The sequence below is a fragment of the Chrysemys picta genome, chromosome 7, assembly GCF_011386835.1.
Source record: "Chrysemys picta bellii isolate R12L10 chromosome 7, ASM1138683v2, whole genome shotgun sequence".
Taxonomy (NCBI): Eukaryota; Metazoa; Chordata; order Testudines; family Emydidae; genus Chrysemys; species Chrysemys picta.
The window spans coordinates 93684302-93694477 of record NC_088797.1 but is presented as its reverse complement, the minus strand read 5'-3'; the positions used below and the strand labels follow the sequence as shown (position 1 = coordinate 93694477).

At 44.8% G+C, this 10176-nt stretch overlaps 1 protein-coding gene across 16 annotated transcripts in view; it reads left to right on the top strand.

The window, feature by feature from the left end:
- Positions 1–3630: 3630 nt before the first annotated feature.
- The window catches only part of SGMS1 (sphingomyelin synthase 1), a 194008-nt gene continuing 187462 nt past the window's right edge, over positions 3631–10176 (top strand). For 12 of the 16 annotated variants that reach the window (XM_042856854.2, XM_005292486.5, XM_042856853.2 and 9 more), the window contains exon 1: positions 3631–3997. The gene's annotated coding sequence lies outside the window, so the exon portion shown is untranslated. The remainder of the gene's footprint in view (positions 3998–10176) is intronic. The other 4 variants (XM_042856851.2, XM_042856855.2, XM_065552035.1 and 1 more) reach the window with 1 other exon arrangement.

Sequence of the window (10176 nt, the reverse complement as noted above, 5' to 3'; positions counted from 1 at the left end):
GCTGTGACAAGCTGCAAAGCCCTCCATGATAAAAGGTTTAGAAAATCTCACCCCTTTGTTTTTAATTCATTATATACTGTATACTGTGTCAAATTTTGGGTACCACACTTTAGGAAAGATGTGGACAAATTGGAGAGAATCCAGAGGACAGCAACAAAATGATAAAAGGTTTAGAAAATCTCACCCCTTTGAGAAAAGGTTAAAAAAACTGGGCATATTTAGTCTTGAGAAAAGAAGATAATAGGCTTCAAATATGCTAAAGGGCTGTTAGAACATGGATGATGATTATTTGTTCTCCATCTCCACTGAAGGTAAGACAAAAAGTAATGGGCTTAATCTACAGCAAGGGAGAATTAGGTTAGTTATTAGGAAAAACTTTCTAACTGTAAGGGTAGTTAAGCTCTGGGATAGGCTAACAAGGAAGATTGTGGAATCCCCATAATTGGAGGTTAAGAACAGGTTAGACCTGTCAGGGATGGTTTAGATTTACTTGTTCCTGCCTCAGGACAAGGGGCTGGACTTGATGTCTTTTCGAGGCCTCTTCCAGCCCTACATTTCTGTGATTCTATATTTTTACTTTCACAAACTTTTAAATCTGGATGTGGGATTTATTTCAGTGGACCAGGAGAAAGCTTTTGACAGACTTGACCGTGTCTATCTTTTTAAAATATTGGAAACATTTTGGATTGGGCCAGTTATTTCACATATATATTTTTTATTGTACAATAATGTTTTAGTGTTTTAAAGATTAAAGGAGGGTCTTAGCTACTGCTTACCAGTTCATAGACCTGCTCTTCAGGGGTGCCTTTTGTCTGGGATGTTATCTGCCCTGAGCCTGGAGCCATTCTTGCACCTCATAAGAAGCCCATTGACTGACCTACCTTTGCCCAAGGGGCCAGATGCTTTCCTGGTTTGTCTGTCAGCCTATATTAATTACATCTCAGTTTTTATCATGTCTGAAGGTGATATGCAGGCACTTTGCACCTGTCTGCAATATACGAACAGGCATCCTCTGCTCGAATCAATTGGGCAAAGAACAATTTGATCTTACTGGGATCTTGGCAGTGTAGTGGTTCCCAATTGCTGCCCTCCCCATTGCAATAATGGGGGCACCTCTGGGATGAAAGTGTTGTTTTTTTATTTCTGATTTGAACAATATAGATGTGGGAGATGGCAGTGGAGGGTGCAAGGCCTCCAGCAGAAATGGTGCTGGCTCCTTACTGGACTTCCTTTTTGGGGATGGGCTTTGGTTGCCAACAACTTCATGACCTCAATGTTGCAGCACCTACTGCTGTATCTGGACCCTTTATCAGAACTCCTGGACTAGATTCAGAGGCACATCAACCATTTTTTGGAACTGTTACAACTGGTTTCACTCTGATTTGCTGTTCTTGCTGTTAGATAAGAGAGACAGGGTCATTGACCTGGTGAGTAGGGTGTCAGGTTTTTGCATTTGGTCTGTTCAGTGGCTTTCTTTCCCCTCTGTCATGCTGGGGAGATGGGCTTTGACTCTTATTTGTTCTGCTAGGACATGGTTAGCCTGGATTTACCTACATTCTACAATGGCCTTTTCAACTCCTGGTGGCTCCTGCAAAGTGCTCAGCCAGACCAGGCATTTTACAGTTCATGGCTCTTGGACAATACACACTTTTTAAACCCTCTTTTCCCCTCCAAGGCTGTCTCCTCCAGGAGCCTTCTTCTTCTTTTACCCAGGCTGGGTTGACCAAGCTTATCCTGCCTGATTGTTCCTGGTTGGTTAAGTTGGAGTTGGCGGCAGCCATCACTATTCAGATTTCAGAGTAGCAGCCGTGTTAGTCTGTATCCGCAAAAAGAACAGGAGTACTTGTGGCACCTTTTGAGCATAAGCTTTCATGGGCTGTAGACCATGAAAGCTTATGCTCAAATAAATTTGTTAGTCTCTAAGGTGACACAAGTACTACTATTCAGATTGGAATCGATCTGTGTGGTTTTTGGGTAAGAGCCTCTCTGATTTACAGTCTCAACAAGCTGCTCAGTGTCTGCAGAGGGTTTCTGACGGACTGTTCTTGCAGAGGGCACTCCTGCATTCCCTTCACAAGCTATCTTCCCTTCTGTGACCCAAGATTTGGTTACAGCTGGGCAGGTCTTATCCTCAAAGTGTCTGACAGATGCTTCTTTTCCACTTATGAATAGGGCCCTTCCAAATTTACAGCCATGAAAAATGCCTCACGCAACATGAAATCTGATCTTCCCTGTGAAATTTGGTGCCCAGCTGAGTGGTCCTACCCTGTGCAAGACTCCAGCTGCTAGTCCCAGCAGGGGATGTGGAGGGACAAGACTTCCTCTTCCCGTACAGGGGCGGCTCCCAGGGCTCCCAGACCCACCTCCGGGAACCTTCCCTCGCTGCAGGAAGCTGCACAGCTCAGGCTGTCACTTCCCCACATGGCGAGGCTACAGTTCAACCTGTCACAAACAGCCATACACACACAAACCCCGCACAGAGAGGCTGTGGCTCGAGCTGACACATACACATACACACACACACCCCTGCGTGGAAAGGCTGCGGCTCCAGCTATCAGTCCTCCATGCTGCTGGGAAAACTAGACATATGGTAACCCCCCTCACCTCCCTCCCCCCATATCCTGTGATCCTCACTTCTGCACTTCTGCTGGCTGGGGCACAGGCTTTAAGAGAGGCAGCTGGCCATGGAAGGCAGCACCTCTGGGAGAAGCAGGGCAGAAGTAAGGCTGGCAACCCCATGACCCCCTTACAATAGCCTTGCGACCCCCTCCCTCCCCCATGGTTACAATACTACTGTAAAATTTCAGATGTAAACATCTAAAACGGTGAAACTGACTAATTTTAAACCCCCCTGGCTGTGAAATTGACAAAATGGACCTTGACTTTGGTAGGGCCCTACTTAAGAACAAGAAGCAGCTCTATGGTTTCTGTGTCAAGATGCATTATGCTGCCCAATCTGATTTCCCCCACACTTCCTGCATACATTAGTCCCTGAGTGACTCCATGTCCCTAAGCACTTGGGTGCCTTGAGCAGTGGTGAATCTTGCTTCTTAGCAATTGCTTTGCCAGCCACATCACCTGAGGGGGAGTGTAGGCCGCCCCCCTTCTGTTTGGCCTCTGCTATGGCCTTTCATTTTCCCCTCCATTGCCCCTGTTTGATTTTTTACAGCAGCTTTTCAACGGTTTTAGTCTGGGTTTTTGCAGGTCCCTGTTAATTCTGGGAGTGAGATACAGCGCTCGCATGTGGCCTATTTCCTGCCTGGGCAATTTTTTTACTGGGTCAGGCCAAACTGGCCTTTTTGACGGCAGGGGCAGCCGGGTGTGATGCGCTGGTGCTGTTCTGTGCACTGCCTGCCCCCCCGGCCTACACCTTTTGTAACCTGTAGTCTGGCCGCCTTGTGGTTGATCGGTGCGTTCGCGGTGTATTGGGTGAACCTGGCGGGGGTGACGCCTGGGCTGTGTTTATTTTTAGTTACAGCTTGCTACGTTTACACTGCAATACATGATATCAAATAACACTTTGTATATGTTTTATAAGCTTCCTTCTGGTGTTTACACGTCATGTTTCCCTCAGGCCCACAGAGGCATGAAGGCGCAGACACCCTCCCCAGCTCGCTTGTTCTGCAGTCTCCGCCCCGTGCAGGACCCCGTGTGTGCGGGCCCGGGCTGCAGGCGGCGTGGGCAGGTCTCCAGGGGCAGCCGTGGGGCTCCCCCTTGTGCGTGCGGGGCGCTACCGGGTCCCCCCGGGGGGCGCGGAGCCCGCCGGACCGGCGGCTGATGGCAGCTGCGCAGGATGACACGGGCCCATCACGTGGGTGAGCCCTCCCCGCCCCTCGCCGTACGGGACCCACGGGCCGCTGCCGCTGCCGCCCAGGGGACTCCGCCAGCGGCCGCGCCGTGCGCCACAGCTCGGAGAGCCTCAGCGACCCGTCCCCAGCACCCCGACGCCCATCCGCGCTGGGCTTCCGCTGCAGGAGGCGGCCCGGCCCGCAGCCCGGTGAGTGCCAGGAGCCAGCCGGCCTGATCCTGCCCAGGGCGCCGTGCCCGGAGGCAGCCCCAGTCCCTGGAACCCGGCTGCGCCCTCCAGAGTCCAGCGAGCGCCGGGGGCACGCGCGCGTGTGTGTGGGGGGCAGCGAGCCGGGGCTGGTGCGGGGGAGAGAGGGGTGGGCAGCAAGCCGAGGTTGGTGGTTAGCGAGCTGAGTTGCGGGCTGGTGGTTAGCGAGCTGAGTGGGGGATGGTTGGGGTTGGTGGTTAGCGAGCTGAGTTTGGGGACTGGTGGTTAGTGAGCTGGGGCGGGGGTAGTTGGCGAGCCGGGGCTGTGGGGAGATGGTTGTGGTGCTGGGGGATTATCGCACTGGGGTGGGTGAGGGGTTAGTGGCCAGGACGGGAGGTAAAGTTAGGCTGTTGGGTGGGTTTTTGGGCCAGGGAGACTGGCTTGTTAGGGAGGGGAGGGTGTCGGTTTTCCAGGACAGGGTGGGGACATGCCAGAGTGTGTGTGTGGGGGGAAGGAATGGAGTTGTTGTCTGGATTACAGTGTTGTGATGTGGCAGTGTCTGGGAGGCTGGAGGTTTAGTGTTTCAGATCAGAAGGTAGCTGATGAGGGAGTTATGATCTAAGGTAGGATATGCTGGTGCTGGCAGAGGTTAGTGAGCTAGGGAAGAGCTAGTTTGCCATTGGATTTGGGGCATAGTGCCAGAGTGGAGAGGCAGCTGCTGAGGGAGAGAGTTAGTGTGCCAGGTTGGATGGGGGCACCCAGGTGATGGATGACGGGGCTTAGAGTGCCAAGGTGAGGGTTGCTGCTGGAGTTGGTGTGTGTGTGTGTGTGTTTAGAGAGAGAGAGAGAGTAATGAATGTGACCCTGTTGGTTTTAAATGCTGTAATGTCTGGAACCTCACATTGCAACAAGGGGGCATATAAAAGGCCCATCTTGTCACTAACCTTTCTATTGTCAAAAGGTAGTTTAGGATTTTATGGACATTATATTCAGTGATGGAAGTGGCCCAGTGATGTGTTTTGAGTTACAACCTGGGGCAGACAAGCAGCTGCAGTCACAAGTTCTGAATTCTTGAGGGAGGGAAGGAGGAAGGGTGTGAGTGAGTGATGGAGAATGGCATCTCTTAAGGCCAAAACTGTTGGTTACATCTCTGCTTTCACCGGGGAGCAGTGAAATGGGCATAGTCAACCTAGACATTTGTGGAATGAAATTCCAGGCTGAGTTGGGAATTCAGCAGAAGATACGAAATTATCTTTTGTGAATGCTTACAGGCTTTCTGCTCCCCACAAGCCCCAGAGTTATGAGAAATGAAGGAGGCAGCAGTAACGAATGGATTCCTCCCTGGCTCTTGCATGTAGCTGCTTAGGTAGATTGATTTTGTTTCTTGGTGGTTATTGGAGGCACAGTTCCAGGGAGGCTGCCCATTTGTGTAAGGGAGGCCTGGACTGAAGAGTCCTGGTGTTGCTTCCTCTGACTCAGCAGGCCTAGCTCAAAGACTCATGGATTGTAGCCCAACCAGCCAAGAACTCCCCAGAAAAGGTGATCTGTTTACAATAGCCCTTCTAAGGACTATACTGGAGTCAAATTTTAAAGACCTCATCTGAATTCCCATCTTTTATACACAAAAAAGGGCTAATTTTTGTTTTCCTATGTGACTGGGAAGCCCTGGTGATGCTTCCACTGAGCCAGCAGTCCTAGCTCAAGACTCATGGATGTGTGTGTGTGTCTGTGTGTGTGTGTTACAGGGCTGGGGATGGTTAGTGTGCTGGGGTGGGTGAGGGCTTAGTGAGCCAGGGCAGGAGGTGAGGTTAGTGCTAGAAGTGCGTTTTGGGGCCATAGATATGGATTAGTGTGCCTTGAAACTTCAGGTTTCCAGTTTCTGTTGTTAGGAGAAGTGTATGTAGACACAGACTCCCCAACCCCCAAAAAGTTTTAACATTGACTTAAATATTATACCTTATTGCATTTTAAAATTATAAATGGAAGTATGGCCCTAAAATTACAGGGCTTTCTGGTGTGCACAGTTTATAAATAAGGAGAACAACTGTATAACCATTGTAAAGGATGACAGGTGAATACTTTCTTTTTTTGTGGAAAGGGATAGTCTCAGCTCAAATTTGGCTTCCAATGTGAGTTTTGTAAAACAATACTTCTCTATTGCTCTTAGAGCTTTTGTCATGTGTTCCTGGAATCTAGATTGAAAAATAGAAGATTTTTTCAAACAAATAAGCACTGCCTTGTAGGGTTCATAATCCCAACATTGAACTAAGCCTGGATCCTGCATTGACTGTTGTAGACGTTGGGAGCTCTCCGCACCTTGCAGGATCAGACCCAATTGTATTAGAAGCTGAAAGTGAAACTGACCTGTCTATATGTCTGGACGGAAAGATATTCAAAAAGTGTACAAAAATCTTGTAATTCTAAGGTGGTATTGTAACAAATAAAGACAATTAAAAATAGTATGAAACTGACATTATGCTCCTTAAAGTTTTTGGGTGTTGCTTATAAAACTAGTGATCTAAGAGAAGAAATACCACACAGAACTAGCCTTTCAAATTTATCACTGGACCTGTATACACCTCCCAATTAGCCCATAAAACTTTGCTTGCTGAATGAAGGGCCAAGTTTTGCTTATTTTTGTAGGTAGTATCTTTATGACTTACTTATATTATAGTAGCTTCAAGAGGAACCAACCAAGATGGAAGTCTACAGTTTGCTAGTTGTTGTCGTCATCATCATCATGATGTTCCTATTACACCTCTGGCATTTAGGGCAGTGATGAAGCTCCTTCACTCGTCTATTTCTGACAAGTCTTTCAGTGGTTCCCCAGATGTGCCCCAGGTTTTTAGCTCGGCTTCCACAGCTCTTCGCCATGTTGTTTTCAGGTGGCCTCATTTTAGCTTGCCTTCAGGTGTCCATTTTATTGCAACTCTGGTGATAGAATCAGTTTCCATCTGGAGCACATGACCGATCCATCTCCAACGCCTCCTGGCAATGATGGTGCTCAGATCCTCTTGGCTGGACTGTGTCAATAGATCTTGGTTTGAGATTGTTCTGGGCCAAAAGATACGGAGGATTTTTCTGAGGCAGGTTGTATGGAATGAAGACAGTTTGGACATGTCGTACTTTCTCATTCCCCAGCATTCTGCACTATAAAGTAGTGTTGAAAGTAAGGTGGATTTGATTTAAATCACTAGTCAGGAAGACTCGATTTAATATGGATTTCTACATAAAAGTGCATTCATGTTGGTTGTTATAACCTTCCATACATATTCTTCACAACTCAGAGATAGATGTAGGTTTCATTTTTAGAAGATACATACACACTATGCATTTTTAAAGTGATTTATTTTGAAAACTTTTCAGATTAGTTTTATAACTATATCAGAAAATGAATGATTCATTTACCAAAGGTAATTGAAGCAGATATTTATGAAGTCATTGGGAGGTGAACTGTCTCCAATTCAACAGGTTAATCATTAATATTTGGAGGATTTTCTTGCCATACTGTATTAGGAGGAGAACATCACCAGACAGACATTTAAATTGTTTTATTTAACTAAAATAACAATGTTGTGTATTCTGGATTTTTTTCTTCAACAGCAAAACATATTATATTTTAACAAAACAAGCATATGAATTTTTGAATTTAATTAAACATTCAAGTTTTTTAAAATCAGGTTTGTTTTTCTTAAAATTGTTTTTAACTAAAATAGTTAAATTAAATATATATATATTTTTAAGAAACAAAAATTAAATCGACTGTCAGCCAGGTCAACATGAGAAACTTAAAATATTGGCTTAGTCGTCTTCACCTTCATTTTGCTGTATGTTCATAATCTGGAAAAGAAAAACAAGCTTTCCTGCCTTTTCAGGTTCCAAACGATTTCTCAATTTGGAATGAATTAGTCCAAAGGAAGAAAATATTCTTTCTACAGTGGCAGAAGAAGGTACTGCTGCTAAAAGTGAGATTATCTCTTCAGCAGTCTCTGAATCCAAGTGCTTAAGTGATTTCCACCAGTTCACTGGTGTGACTTTCTTTAAAACATCATCAGCAAACATATATTTCTTGAATGGTTAACCCTTAGCTCTGAAGTTTATTATAGTTGGCATTATGGAGGGGTGATTGCTGGATGTCCATGTCATAGCCAACTCCTCTTCTTCAGCAGTTAAAGTTTGACCCTGATACCGAGTATTGAGAATATTTGCAAGAAAATGAGCTGGAGATAGTGCTTGTCCCATCCGTTTTTTTAATGCTTGTAATTTAACTCTATCATTGCATATTTCTCTTTTTAAGTTCTCACTTAGTTTCCTTCCAAATTCCTTCCAAATTTCAACAGCGTCAACAATAAAACAGCTATTTCCCTGCTTTTGTTCAAGGCTATAGAAATAGGCTTCAAGGTACTCGGCATGTGTTCAACATTTCTCTTAAGCCCAATGTTGAGAACTTTGGCTGTGACAGTGCCATCTATTTTTTCACGATTTTGTTCACAAACTATCATCAGATTAGACCAGTTCTTGATATAGTGCTTAAAACAGTCCACTACTGAGTTCGATCGCACATCTTGTGGGAGAGTTAGCTTGGTTCCTCCCACCTTTTTCAGAGCAGCTGCTGCAAAGTGGTTGTTATGGAAGTATTTTGTAATTTCAACAACATTAGCCTTTATTTCTGGAACACTGAAGTCTTTGGCTAGGAGGTGCATCAAATGAGCTCGCAACCGTATGTTATTAGCTTGGACTCTCTCTTCTAAATAATTTCTTCTCATTTGCAGCATTGTTTGTGACCAAGCTGCGTAATAGACATTTGAATTTTTTTTCACAGTTATAGCTTTTACTGCTACTTCTTGTAAGTATTCTGCTGTGTGTGCATTTCCTGATGCATCAATTGTTTCTGTAAGGAAGACTTTCGCTTCTTCTGTTGTCACATAAGCACATACAACAGGATCACTGTGGACATTGCTCCACCCATCAAGACCCAACAATTTCACCCTCTAGACCTTTTGAACACTGTTCAATTTCTCTTTCATACACTTTATCCAGCAATTTGCCTTCAACATCTGCTCTGTTGTGTGGACTGTATTCTGGTCTTAATGACTGAACCATGTTAATGAAGTGTGGGTTCTCAATCATATGGAGAGTTCTTTGCATAAACAAACCAGGCAGTTTTTTCATTAATTACCTCTTTTTGTAATCCGCTGGTTCTTATCACAAACTTATCTATGGTTGTTTCTGGATGATGGAGATTTTTTTTTTCTTTTTGCCACAGATACTGTGGCTATGTTACATACACAATGTGACTGAAACACTATCATTGGCAGATAACTCTGAAACTATAGAAAATGATGGCGATCTTGAAGGTGAATAGTCTTCAGCATCCTGTATGTTGAGGGCGGAGTTTCCTAAACAAAATAAGTCAATGCAGTTATTTAATTATTATTACCAAACTCCTCATTTAGTATTACTCATTGCATTCACTGACACTCAGTACTACTTTAAAGGTGAAATTGTAAAAGAAAGATCTGCCTATTTCAGCTATTTATTTTTTATCACAACTGCATCTAAAATGATAGTACCATAGAGTAACAACTGTATTTTTTGCTCAAACATGAGAATTCAAGAATAGTCCAGAAGGAAGACAGACAGTCCTTAAGAAAGAAGTATGAAATAAAAAAAGTTCACCAACCTGAAGATCCTGCATGTTCAGACATGTTCCTTTCATCCTCTTCAACGCATCTTCCTCCTGCAAAGGAACACTTCTCATGATGGTGTTTCATTCAGGCAACCAGGCCTTGCATTTTTTTGTTGCACTGTTTGCATTTTGCACGCATGCCTGTCTTACACATAGGTAGAGGAACTTCATTAAAATATTCCCAAACTGGGTTTCTTTTACTGCCTGTTGCCATTATAGGTTTTTCCTTCTAGTGCGAGAATGGTATGGTAGATCTCAGATCAATGAAGGTTACACTCAGAAAGACCTCAAGAATTCTGGAATATGTTGCTCAGTTTCACTTTTGTTTCTACTGGCTGCCCCTCCCTTCTCACATTTATCTCCAGACTTCTTCTCCTTGTCCAGATCTATTCCGTCCCCAACAATCTTCTATTCATTGAACTTTTTGAAACTTTGCACTTTTAGAGAGAGGTAAGGGATTGACTCTGTGTACACAAATTTGCGGAGGGACAAT